This window comes from Pseudophryne corroboree, chromosome 4 (genome assembly GCF_028390025.1).
Source record: "Pseudophryne corroboree isolate aPseCor3 chromosome 4, aPseCor3.hap2, whole genome shotgun sequence".
In the NCBI taxonomy this organism is placed as follows: domain Eukaryota; kingdom Metazoa; phylum Chordata; class Amphibia; order Anura; family Myobatrachidae; genus Pseudophryne; species Pseudophryne corroboree.
The window spans coordinates 397,955,008-397,969,277 of record NC_086447.1 but is presented as its reverse complement, the minus strand read 5'-3'; the positions used below and the strand labels follow the sequence as shown (position 1 = coordinate 397,969,277).

The 14,270-nt window shown below is 44.2% G+C and overlaps 1 protein-coding gene across 5 annotated transcripts in view; it reads right to left on the bottom strand.

Annotated features, from left to right (window-relative positions):
• ZNF451 (zinc finger protein 451) overlaps positions 1 to 14,270 on the bottom strand; it is a 319,768-nt gene that overhangs the window by 33,876 nt on the left and 271,622 nt on the right. The window lies entirely within an intron of this gene.

The following is a 14,270-nucleotide window of genomic DNA, read 5'->3' as shown; positions in this document are numbered from 1 at the left end:
GAACCTGCGAGGGGGAGACTTCTCGAATTCCAACCTGTAACCCTGAGATACTACCTGCAGGATGCAGGGGTCCACCTGTGAGCAAGCCCACTGCGCGCTGAAATTCCTGAGTCGACCCCCCACCGCTCCTGAGTCCGCTTGTAAGGCCCCAGCGTCATGCTGAGGGCTTTGCAGAACCCTGAGAGGGCTTCTGTTCCTGGGCAGGGGCTGCTTGCTGCCCTCTCTTACCCCTTCCTCTGCCCCGAGGCAGATATGACTGTCCTTTTGTCCGCTTGTTCTTATAGGACCGAAAGGACTGCGGCTGAAAAGACGGTGTCTTTTTTTGTTGGGAGGGGGTCTGAGGTAAAAAGGTGGATTTTCCGGCAGTTGCCGTGGCCACCAGATCCGATAGACCGACGCCAAATAATTCCTCCCCTTTATACGGCAATACTTCCATACGTTGTTTGGAATCCGCATCACCTGACCACTGTCGCGTCCATAAACTCCTTCTGGCAGATATGGACATCGCATTTACTCTCGATGCCAGAGTGCAAATATCTCTCTGAGCATCTCGCATATAAAGGAAAGCATCCTTTAATTGCTCTATAGTCAATAAAATACTGTCCCTATCCAGGGTATCAATATTTTCAGTCAGGGAATCCAACCAGACGACCCCAGCACTGCACATCCAGGCTGAGGCGATGGCTGGTCGCAGTATAACACCAGTATGTGTGTATATACTTTTTAGGGTAGTTTCCAGTCTCCTATCAGCTGGATCCCTGAGGGCGGCCGTATCAGGAGACGGTAACGCCACTTGTTTTGATAAGCGTGTGAGCGCCTTATCCACCCTAGGGGGTGTTTCCCAGCGCGCCCTAACCTCTGGCGGGAAAGGGTATAATGCTAATAACTTTTTTGAAATTAGCACTTTTCTATCTGGGTTAACCCACGCTTCATCACATACATCATTTAATTCCTCTGATTCAGGAAAAACTACAGGTAGTTTTTTCACCCCCCACATAATACCCCTTTTTGTGGTACTTGCAGTATCAGAGATATGCAAAGCCTCCTTCATTGCCGTGATCATATAACGTGTGGCCCTACTTGAAAATACGTTTGTTTCATCACCGTCGACACTAGATTCAGTGTCTGTGTCGACCGACTGAGGTAAAGGGCGCTTTACAGCCCCTGACGGTGTCTGAGACGCCTGGGCAGGTACTAACTGGTTTGCCGGCCGTCTCATGTCGTCAACTGATTTTTGTAATGTGCTGACATTATCACGTAATTCCATAAACAAAGCCATCCATTCCGGTGTCGACTCCCTGGGGGGTGACATCACCATTATCGGCAATTGCTCTGCCTCCACACCAACATCGTCCTCATACATGTCGACACACACGTACCGACACACAGCAGACACACAGGGAATGCTCTTATCGAAGACAGGACCCCACTAGCCCTTTGGGGAGACAGAGGGAGAGTTTGCCAGCACACACCCAAGCGCTATAATATATATGGGAACAACCTTATATAAGTGTTGTTCCTTATAGCAGCTTAAATATATCAAAATATCGCCAAAAAATGGCCCCCTCTCTGTTTTACCCTGTTTCTGTAGTGCAGTGCAGGGGAGAGTCCTGGGAGCCTTCCTCACAGCGGAGCTGAGCAGGAAAATGGCGCTGTGTGCTGAGGAGAATAAGCCCCGCCCCCTATTTCGGCGGGCTTTTCTCCCGGAGTTTTAGATATCTGGCATGGGTTAAATACATACATATAGCCTCAATGGCTATATGTGATGTATTCTTTTGCCATAAAGGTATTAAATATTGCTGCCCAGGGCGCCCCCAGCAGCGCCCTGCACCCTCCGTGACCGCTTGGTGTGAAGTGTGTGACAACAATGGCGCACAGCTGCAGTGCTGTGCGCTACCTTCATGAAGACTGAAGAGCCTTCTGCCGCCTGTTTCCGGACCTTCAATCTTCAGCATCTGTAAGGGGGGTCGGCGGCGCGGCTCCGGGTCGAACCCCAGGGTGAGACCTGTGTTCAGACTCCCTCTGGAGCTAATGGTGTCCAGTAGCCTAAGAATCCAATCCATCCTGCACGCAAGTGAGTTGAAATTCTCTCCCCTAAGTCCCTCGATGCAGTGAGCCTGTTGCCAGCAGGACTCACTGAAAATAAAAAACCTAAAAACTTTTTCTAAGCAGCTCTTTAGGAGAGCCACCTAGATTGCACCCTGCTCGGACGGGCACAAAAACCTAACTGAGGCTTGGAGGAGGGTCATAGGGGGAGGAGCCAGTACACACCACCTAATCCTAAAGCTTTATTTTTGTGCCCTGTCTCCTGCGGAGCCGCTATTCCCCATGGTCCTGACGGAGTCCCCAGCATCCACTTAGGACGTTAGAGAAATGGGCATTAAACCCGCTCCTATGTCTCAAAATATGCCAGACTTTTCTCGTATTCCACAAGAGAGGATTATCTCGGAGAGAACGTTGAACGTCTTTGTCACGACTGTGGAGGAAACTAGCAATGTTTAAGTCTCCCAATAGCTGAGATTCAAGTACTGTATTTACATACACATTGGTACCATGAATCCAGTCAATTAAATATCTTAAATGGGCTGCATGGCTATATCGTACCACGTCCGGAAAGTTGATACCTCCATTGTCCCTAGTCTGGCATAGTTTAAGAAGACTAATGCGAGGTCGCTTTTCTTGCCAAATAAAGGAGCGGAACTGACTATTGGTATATTTCACTTATCTCTGGGTAATAGAGGGAGAGCCTGTGGTAAGTAGAGTAGCCTAGGAAAAGTTAACATTTTGATCAAGTTCGCCCTCCCCAGGTAGGAAAGATTTAAATGTTTCCATCCTCTTAATTCAGTAGAAATATTTGATATGGCTTTACTAATGTTATGTTTGTACGATATGCTTTTCTTTATATCAAACCCTGCTGCCACGATTCCTCATGTTTGGATACCATTTTATCTTTTGGTAAATGGTCTGGTTTTTAAGGTCAATGTCAACAAATCGGAAATCCTGAACTCCTTGAGATCTCTGATTGTAAATCAATTTAAATTTGTAGACACTCAAATTAGCTATCTAGGGGTTAAGATAACCTCCTCTCTTTTAGCTCTATATTCTACCAACTACTCTCCTCTTTACTAAAGTTGATACTCTTTTGGAAGGTTGGAAACGCTTGCCTCTATCATTGCTTGGTAGGGCAGAAGTTCTAAAAAGTGTAACCTTTCAAAAGATTTTCTACGTTATGCAGATGTTACCAATTTCTATTTCCTTACCTGATGCACTTCATCTACATAAGCCAATGACTACATTTTTATGGGCTGGTGGGAGATTTGACATTTCTTTCCCCAAACTGACCCTCTCTCACCCTAGTGGTGGTATTAGATTACCTAATTCTCCTCAGTATAACCTGGCTATTCATTTTCGTTATATTAGTGATTGATTACTGGAGCGTTACACTAAAGAGCCCTACACACTGGTCGATACCAGTGAAAGATATGAACGATCTCGTTCATTAATGAACGAGATACCGTTCATATCTTTCAGTGTGTAGGCACCAGCGATGAACGATGCGCGGCCCCGCGCTCATTCATCGCTGGTGCAGGCTCGTTTAAATATGAAGGCCAATATGGACAATATCGTCCATATTAGTATGCATTGCTATGGAGCCGGGTGACGGGGGGAGTGAAACGGAAGAAACTTCACTCCCCCCACCGCCAGGTCCCCCATCTGCGGTCGGGCATCTCGGCGGTGGGTCGCCAAGTATGTAGGGCCCTCTACACAGATTATGATCTCGATGTTATGGCATTCTTCCCTTTTACACCGGAGCTTTGCAACACTGAGGCTAAAGATATTCCATTGTTTATATCGGATAATATTTTCTTTAGAGATACATATTTTGCCTGGCTCAAACTAAATAAGCAATTGCATACTCAGCACTCCGTATCGGCATATATATATATATATATATATATATATATATATATATATATATATGTGTAGAGAGCTGGAACACGGCACTCACAGGACTTACTGAACATGCATTGAGCAGAGTCAAGAAGGCTGGCTGAACAGCAATGATGTCAAGGTCAACGTTTCATTTAATTCTAAATTTCGTCAGGACAAGATCAACAAGAATACAAAAGTGCTTACCTTAAACACCATCACCAAACACAGACTGATCCCCACGCAGCACGAGCGGGTCCCGGACGGGGGCCGATGACGTCACTCCCAGCGATGCACGCTCTCCAGCGTCATTGCCATGGCAACCCGCCGTACAAACCCTCACAATGCCGCTGGTGAAAATAAATACATACAATTTAGCAGTGTGAACACAAAGCGGAGGACATATACATAATCAATGGCAGTTTCTAATAGATTACTACTTAATATAGAGATTAGGTTAAGAGACAAGAAGCACCGGATAGGATCATAATGAATTAATATAGAAATGTATAAAGCGTTAATCAGAGGGTACTAAAAGTCACAGACTATAATTAACATGTGGGCATAAAGTATCACAAATCATGAAGGATTCCAACATAATACTTTAAAGAAAACACCCGAAATTGTTGGATTCATTGAGCCCATATGGGGTTAGGGTACGAAGCTCAAAAATCCAACGGGCTTCCTTACGCAAAAGGAGGGCACCCCGGTCACCCCCCCGTATGTTAGGGGGAACATGGTCAATGACCTTATGGCGTAAATTAGCAAGGGAATGATTGGCCTCGCGGAAATGGCGAGCCACCGGTTGTTCTAAGGGGGTTCCCTGTAGGGCTGAACGGATGGCTTGGCGGTGTAATGCCATCCTCTCCCTGAACTGGCGAATGGTCTTGCCTATGTATAGCAAGCCACAGGGGCATTTAATGTAGTAGATAACATAAGAACTTAAACAGGAAAGAACATGTTTAATACGAATTTTAGCTCCAGAATGTGGGTGGTTAAAGGTTGGGCCACATTCCATAGAGCGGCATGTGGTGCAACCTAAACACTTGTAGCAACCTGGCCGCCGAGCCAGGAAGGTCTTGGGGGTTACAATGTCCAGAGTTGAAATGTCATTCTTAACCATGATGTCCCTGAGGTTGCGATTCCGCTTATAACTGGGCATCAATTTAGAGTCCTTAAAGGATTTAAGGTCTGGGTCCGTAGTGATGATTGGCCACAGCTTCTTTCCAATCTGCATATTTCGGTGGCTATAAGGATGGAACCCCTGAACAAAGGGGACTTTTTTCACACAGTCGGTGTTACCTGGCTTGATGGAAAGTGCCTCTTCCCTAGATGTTTCCAGGACTTGTTTTTTGATTTTCCTGAGATGAGCGATTGAATACCCACGACTGACGAAATCATGTATCATAATATCGATACGCCGTTCTGCTTTATCAAGAGTGTCACAGGTGCGGATTGCCCGTAAGAATTGAGACTTAGGCAAACTGTGAGAAACAAAACTGGGGTGTTGGCTGTCTGCCCTCAATATGGTGTTTCGATCAGTCGGCTTCTTGAAGAGGTCAGTGACCAACTTCCCATCTTGCAGAGATACTTCAACGTCCAGAAGGTGGACTACTTTGTCACTGATAGTATAAGTAAACTGTATGTTACCATCTAGTGTGTTTATGACCTCCATCGCAGCTTTAAATTCTTGGTTAGTACCAGACCAAATGATAAAAAGGTCATCTATGTACCTAGTTAGGTACACAATTTTGGTTTGCATCATGGGGTTCAACAAAAAGAGATCTTTGTCTATGTCAAACATAAAAATGTTAGCCAGGGACGGCCCCACACACGATCCCATGGCACAGCCTCTCAATTGGATGTACCAATGCTTATCAAATATGAAGTAGTTCCTTGTTAAGGATAACATAAGCAAATCACAAAAAAAATTGATGTCAGGGCCCCGATAGGCCAAATTACCAGTGAGAAATCTACGGATTGCTTGAACACCCCTATCATGAGGGATATTGGTGTATAGCGACACCACATCGACTGTGCACAGGTGACATCCTTCACGGAGTATTGGTAGAGTATTTAATTTCCTAAGAAAAGTGGAGGAATCCTTCAGATAAGTCGGTTGATCATGAATCAATTCTTGAAGAAAACGGTCCAAATATTGTGATATAGTATAGTAAATGGAGTCACGAGCACTAATGATGGGGCGCACCGGCGGATGAAGGGAATCTCTGTGTAATTTCGGAATGGAATACAAAACCGGTGTCTTGGGGAAATTGATGATTAGTGCTTTGCAGACCTTCTCGGTAATGATACCGTTACTGGTTGCTTCCTGTAATAGGGTATCCAATTCCTTTTTGAATGTTATTGTAGGATCTGATTCAAGCCGTCTGTACACCTCAGTATCATTAAGTTGTGTTAACATCTCATTTCGGTAGTACTCAAGGTCCAAAACAACCACACCCCCGCCCTGGTCGGCGGGGCGAATAACAATGTCCGTGTAATTTTGTAAGTTCTTTAAAGCCACTCTTTCTGATTTGGTGAGATTATTTTTTGGAGGGGAGGAATTATCTATTTCATCCATAACACATCCATTGAGAGTTCTCGTGAATATTTTAAGGGAGTTGTTCGAAGAAGATGGGTCAAAAGTTGACTTGGGTCTAAATCTTTGAATTTGAGAAGATGGGAGCTGCACAGGCTGCTTATCAAAGTATTCTTTGAGACGTATCTGACGTGTAAATTTATGTAAATCAACCGTCAAGGAAAATTTATCGAATTTGGCCGATGGAATAAAAGAGAGTCCTTTATTGAGAACATTTAGTTCATCTTTTGACAAAGTTCTTTTAGAGAGATTGAAGACTATGTCCGCTTTTTCGCTGCCTGCTTTTTGCTTGTAGATCCTTTGCCATTGACCACCACGCCTGGTTTTTTTGGTGGAACTCCGCGTTGAGCGCGGGTTCGGACCCCTAAAGGGGGTTTTTACCCTGGTTTTTAGATGGCTCACTTTCTAGATCACTTAGTGGTGATTGCGTACCAGACGTATCACTGTTAAAATGGTCATGTCGTTGTCGTCTTTTTGAGGATCTATATTGCTTAGAGGAGATACCCGGGTTGTTAACCCAAGGGTATACTGTTCCCTGTTGGTAGTCCCTCTGTACAACTGAAAGCTTATCACGCTTAAATTTAAGCAATTCCTGTCGGTATTTCTCAGTTTGTTCCTGTAGTTTATTAATCCAGTTAGTCTCCGGATCATTCCTAAAGGAATCATCCATTGACTTCTCAAATTCAGTAATATTGGTCTTTATCCGAGTTAATTCACGATTGGACTCTTCAATGACTAATAATAATAAATCAAAACTACATTTATTCAGAACGGCCACCCACCGACGGCAGAAATCCACATTGGTACATCCAATTGAGAGGCTGTGCCATGGGATCGTGTGTGGGGCCGTCCCTGGCTAACATTTTTATGTTTGACATAGACAAAGATCTCTTTTTGTTGAACCCCATGATGCAAACCAAAATTGTGTACCTAACTAGGTACATAGATGACCTTTTTATCATTTGGTCTGGTACTAGCCAAGAATTTAAAGCTGCGATGGAGGTCATAAACACACTAGATGGTAACATACAGTTTACTTATACTATCAGTGACAAAGTAGTCCACTATCTGGACGTTGAAGTATCTCTGCAAGATGGGAAGTTGGTCACTGACCTCTTCAAGAAGCCGACTGATCGAAACACCATATTGAGGGCAGACAGCCAACACCCCAGTTTTGTTTCTCACAGTTTGCCTAAGTCTCAATTCTTACGGGCAATCCACACCTGTGACACTCTGGATAAAGCAGAACGGCGTATCGATATTATGATACATGATTTCGTCAGTCGTGGGTATTCAATCGCTCATCTCAGGAAAATCAAAAAACAAGTCCTGGAAACATCTAGGGAAGAGGCACTTTCCATCAAGCCAAGTAACACCGACTGTGTGAAAAAAGTCCCCTTTGTTCAGGGGTTCCATCCTTATAGCCACCGAAATATGCAGATTGGAAAGAAGCTGTGGCCAATCATCACTACGGACCCAGACCTTAAATCCTTTAAGGACTCTAAATTGATGCCCAGTTATAAGCGGAATCGCAACCTCAGGGACATCCTGGTTAAGAATGACATTTCAACTCTGGACATTGTAACCCCCAAGACCTTCCTGGCTCGGCGGCCAGGTTGCTACAAGTGTTTAGGTTGCACCACATGCCGCTCTATGGAATGTGGCCCAACCTTTAACCACCCACATTCTGGAGCTAAAATTCGTATTAAACATGTTCTTTCCTGTTTAAGTTCTTATGTTATCTACTACATTAAATGCTCCTGTGGCTTGCTGTACATAGGCAAGACCATTCGCCAGTTCAGGGAGAGGATGGCATTACACCGCCAAGCCATCCGTTCAGCCCTACAGGGAACCCCCTTAGAACAACCGGTGGCTCGCCATTTCCGCGAGGCCAATCATTCCCTTGCTAATTTACGCCATAAGGTCATTGACCATGTTCCCCCTAACATACGGGGGGGTGACCGGGGTGCCCTCCTTTTGCGTAAGGAAGCCCGTTGGATTTTTGAGCTTCGTACCCTAACCCCATACGGGCTCAATGAATCCAACAATTTCGGGTGTTTTCTTTAAAGTATTATGTTGGAATCCTTCATGATTTGTGATACTTTATGCCCACATGTTCATTATAGTCTGTGACTTTTAGTACCCTCTGATTAATGCTTTATACATTTCTATATTAATTCATTATGATCCTATCCGGTGCTTCTTGTCTCTTAAAATCTCTATATTAAGTAGTAATCTACTAGAAACTGCCATTGATTATGTATATGTCCTCAGCTTTGTGTTCACACTGCTAAATTGTATGTATTTATTTTCACCAGCGGCATTGTGAGGGTTTGTACGGCGGGTTGCCATGGCAATGACGCTGGAGAGCGGGCGTCGCTGGGAGTGACGTCATCGGCCCCCGTCCGGGACCCGCTCGTGCTGCGTGGGGATCAGTCTGTGTTTGGTGATGGTATTTAAGGTAAGCACTTTTGTATTCTTGTTGATCTTGTCCTGACGAAATTTAGAATTAAATGAAACGTTGACCTTGACATCATTGCTGTTCACAGCCAGCCTTCTTGACTCTGCTCAATGCATGTTCAGTAAGTCCTGTGAGTGCAGTGTTCCAGCTTTCTACATACAATTACCGTCTACACGGGCACCTGGGCCTATACTCCCTTTTTGGATTCTATTGGAGTGCCAGTCCTCTACTGCAAAATATATATATATATATATATATATATATATATATATATATATTTTTTTTTTTTTTTTTTCTTCGTAGAAACGGACAGCACATCTGTTGTAGACAAAATTGAAAGTCCTGGTGCCACCCTGTATATTTGATGTTTATACCTTCAGGTACCGGGCTTATCTGTGCTTGAGGACTGTGCTACGTCCATATGATGGCTGAGGGTACAAGTGGAGGGGATGATGCATTCCTTGATTCGGTGAATATATCCCGGATTACACAGGGCTCTGCCCTATCGTTTTCAGATTCAGAGGCTGAGCAGATTCTCTTTAAAGATGTGGCTCGTGATGATATGGAATTTAAGTCTAAGGATCACTTGTATCATGATTGGATCAAGTTAAAGCAGCGTGAGATAGATTTTTACTATCATGGATTGACTCTAAGTGACTATTACAAACAGAAACAGATTCCTCGTGGGTTTCGAGTAAAAAATTGCCCTACGATTGGTCGCCACAGCAGTGCTTTTTGCAAACGTTGGATAGCTGTACTTAACAAGTGCAGCTATGATTTGATGCTTTTAGTGATCGAGGAATCTAACAAAGAGCTTACTTTGGTACGTGATAAGATTAATGCTTTTGAAGCTCTACATAAATCTACCTTTATTGAAGATACTACTACTGACTGGCTTGATAAACTGGGTAAACACCTGTCGACTTATAAACGTGATCTTGTGCACTTTAAAAAACAGAAGCTTGATAAAGTCACTCTTGATTATGATCAGAATAGAGTGTACAGTTGGATCAGTGGCAATTACAATACCTCAGCACAGACACAGCGCTACACGTACCGCCATAATCGTCCTCACTTCCAGTCTGATACTGCGACCACAAGTGACTCTGATTTGAATGGTGAGAACTTCAATCGTGATATGCCTTATGCCCCTTTAGGGGTTCGTACCCGTTATCAGCTAAAAAACCCCAGAGGCGACCGACGCGCAGGGGTGGGCAGAGGACGAGGTCGCGGAAGAAGAGGCAGACCCCCGCTACTCAACAGATAGTAGTAAATTTGTCTAAAAGGACATTGACTGATCTAGAACTTAAGGTGTTAAACCGTGGACTCTCATTTGTGCCTACTTGTCGGTTTGATAGCTTTAAGTGGGAAGTTGAGAAATACTCCTTGAATCGCCAATTACGTTTACATGAGCATTTTAATGGTTCAGGGGTTACTCGACCTGTTCCCGAAAGGGATTATTCTGTACCGCCGCAGTTGCGGAAATTATTACCTCGATCTACCTTTGAACCATTTACAAATAATCCTTCTATTAAGACTTTTTCTCGCATGCTTGATTCTGATATTAATAAAGATGTTTTGCAGTATCATGAACCTATGTATAACAATCTATCTTTTGATGAATCTGAGGCTTTGAAGTGTCTTGCCAGTTACGATGATATAATTATTCGCCCTGCCGATAAAGGCGGGGCAATTGTTATACAGGATTTAAAACAATATCGTGATGAGATTTATCGGCAATTAGCCGATACTAGAGTTTACAAATGCCTAGATGGGGATCCGACTGATGCTTTTGTTGCTAGATTGTCTTCCATGCTTACATCAGCTGTAAATGAGGGGGCTATAGATCAATCATTGGCTGATGCACTTTGTCCTAAATCTCCCAAGGTGCCATTGATCTATACCCTCCCTAAGATTCATAAGGATTTGGTTTGTCCACCTGGCCGACCTATTATTTCTGCACGTGGATTGCTGTTCCAAAACTGCTCTGTTTATTTAGATTCCTTGCTCCAACCATGCATTACTAATCATGTTAATTATTTATCAGATACGACTGCTCTTTTGAACAAATTAGGTGAGATTCATGTTCCAGTCGACAGCTGGCTTTGTAGTGCCGACATAACCAGTTTGTACACTGTTATCCCTAATGAGGATGGCATTAGGGCAGTTCGACAGCTAGCTTCTACACATGAGTTATATTTAGGTCCTAATGTCGATTTTGTCTGTGACATTCTTGAGATGATCTTAACTCACAATTATTTTTATTTTGATGGCCATTTTTATTTACAGGTGTCCGGCGTAGCGATGGGGTCGAATGTGGCCCCATCGTACGCTAACGCCTATGTTTGTTATGGAAAAACAGATTTTTTTTCTCTAACCCTGCAGTATCTGATAATATTTTATTTTTTGGTCGTTATATAGACGACTTATTAATTATCTGGACTGGTTCCAAACATGCTTTCGATCATCTCATGAGGGCACGTAATGCGTTAGATTGCCCTATTAAATTCACTTATAATATTGACCAGACTAGTGTACATTTCTTGGATGTCACTATTGATCTTTGCGGCAATCGGCTGGTTACCTCTTTATTTAAAAAGACTACTGATAGGAATTCGATATTACACGCTAGTAGTTTTCACCCCAAACCTTTAAAATATGGTTTGCCATACTCTCAGTTTATTAGAGTATGTCGGATCTGCTGTGATTTACAAACTGCAGCTGAGAGCATTGATAAGATGATCTCTGACTTTTTGTTTAGGGGTTATAATTATGATATGCTCATTAAAGCAAAACAGAGAGCTCTCAATATACCCCGATCTATTCTATTGAAACGTAAGGATAATTTGAGTACGGTCTCCAAAATGCCTTGGGTGACACACTTTAACACATCCAGTCAAGCCATCAATCAAACTAGTAAAAAACTTTGGCCAATAGTTAAGTCTGATAAAACTCTTAATTTGTCTGATACCAATTTAATGAACTGTTATACAAGAGGTCGGAACATCCGTGACTTTGTGGTCAAGACTGACATTACCTTACAGCGGGCCAATGCGTTTGACTCTGGATTCTTGAATCGCAAACCAGGATGTTATAAATGCTTAAATTGCACGACTTTTTGCTCTCTTGTTGCTAGCACTACATTTAATCATCCTCATAGCGGTCAGAAATTTGTTATAAAACATAAAGTCACATGTACCACTCGCTTTATAGTTTATTTATTAACATGTCCGTGTGGCTTGAGTTATGTTGGCAAAACGGAACGTACCCTGCGTGAAAGAATGGCAGCTCATAGGTATGCCATACGTAATGCCATTGAGAAGAAAATAAGAATTTACTTACCGATAATTCTATTTCTCGTAGTCCGTAGTGGATGCTGGGACTTCCGTAAGGACCATGGGGAATAGCGGCTCCGCAGGAGACTGGGCACAAAAGTAAAAGCTTTAGACTAGCTGGTGTGCACTGGCTCCTCCCCCTATGACCCTCCTCCAAGCCTCAGTTAGGATACTGTGCCCGGACGAGCGTACATAATAAGGAAGGATTCTGAATCCCGGGTAAGACTCATACCAGCCACACCAATCACACCGTACAACCTGTGATCTGAACCCAGTTAACAGCATGATAAACGTAGGAGCCTCTGAAAAGATGGCTCACAACAATAAACAACCCGATTTTTTTGTAACAATAACTATATACAAGTATTGCAGACAATCCGCACTTGGGATGGGCGCCCAGCATCCACTACGGACTACGAGAAATAGAATTATCGGTAAGTAAATTCTTATTTTCTCTGACGTCCTAGTGGATGCTGGGACTTCCGTAAGGACCATGGGGATTATACCAAAGCTCCCAAACGGGCGGGAGAGTGCGGATGACTCTGCAGCACCGAATAAGAGAACTCCAGGTCCTCCTCAGCCAGGGTATCAAATTTGTAGAATTTAGCAAACGTGTTTGCCCCTGACCAAGTAGCTGCTCGGCAAAGTTGTAAAGCCGAGACCCCTCGGGCAGCCGCCCAAGATGAGCCCACCTTCCTTGTGGAATGGGCTTTTACAGATTTTGGCTGTGGCAGGCCTGCCACAGAATGTGCAAGCTGAATTGTACTACAAATCCAACGAGCAATCGTCTGCTTAGAAGCAGGAGCACCCAGCTTGTTGGGTGCATACAGGATAAACAGCGAGTCAGATTTTCTGACTCCAGCCGTCCTGGAAACATATATTTTCAGGGCCCTGACTACGTCCAGCAACTTGGAGTCCTCCAAGTCCCTAGTCGCCGCAGGTACCACAATAGGCTGGTTCATGTGAAACGCTGAAACCACCTTAGGGAGAAATTGAGGGCGAGTCCTCAGTTCTGCCCTGTCTGAATGAAAAATTAGGTAAGGGCTTTTATATGATAAAGCCGCCAATTCAGAGACACGCCTGGCTGAAGCCAGGGCTAACAGCATGACCACTTTCCATGCGAGATATTTCAATTCCACAGTGGTGAGTGGTTCAAACCAATGTGATTTTAGGAGACTCAACACTACATTGAGATCCCAAGGTGCCACTGGAGGCACAAAAGGAGGCTGTATATGCAGTACCCCTTTGACAAACGTCTGAACTTCAGGCACTGAAGCCAGTTCTTTTTGGAAGAAGATTGACAGGGCCGAAATTTGAACCTTAATGGACCCTAATTTTAGGCCCATAGATAGTCCTGTTCGCAGGAAATGCAGGAAACGACCCAGTTGAAATTCCTCTGTAGGGGCCTTCTTGGCCTCACACCACGCAACATATTTCCGCCAAATGCGGTGATAATGTTTTGAGGTTACATCCTTTCTGGCCTTGACCAGGGTAGGGATGACTTCATCTGGAAAGCCTTTTTCCTTCAGGATCCGGCGTTCAACCTCCATGCCGTCAAACGCAGCCGCGGTAAGTCTTGAAACAGACAAGGTCCCTGCTGGAGCAGGTCCTTTCTGAGAGGTAGAGGCCACGGATCCTCCGTGAGCATCTCTTGCAGTTCCGGGTACCAAGTTCTTCTTGGCCAATCCGGAGCCACGAGTATAGTTCTTACTCCTCTCCTTCTTATGATTCTCAGTACTTTGGGTATGAGAGGCAGAGGAGGGAACACATACACCGACTGGTACACCCACGGTGTTACCAGAGCGTCCACCGCTATTGCCTGAGGGTCCCTTGACCTGGCGCAATATCTGTCCAGTTTTTTGTTGAGACGGGACGCCATCATGTCCACCTTTGGCTTTTCCCAACGGTTTACAATCACTTGGAAGACTTCTGGGTGAAGTCCCCA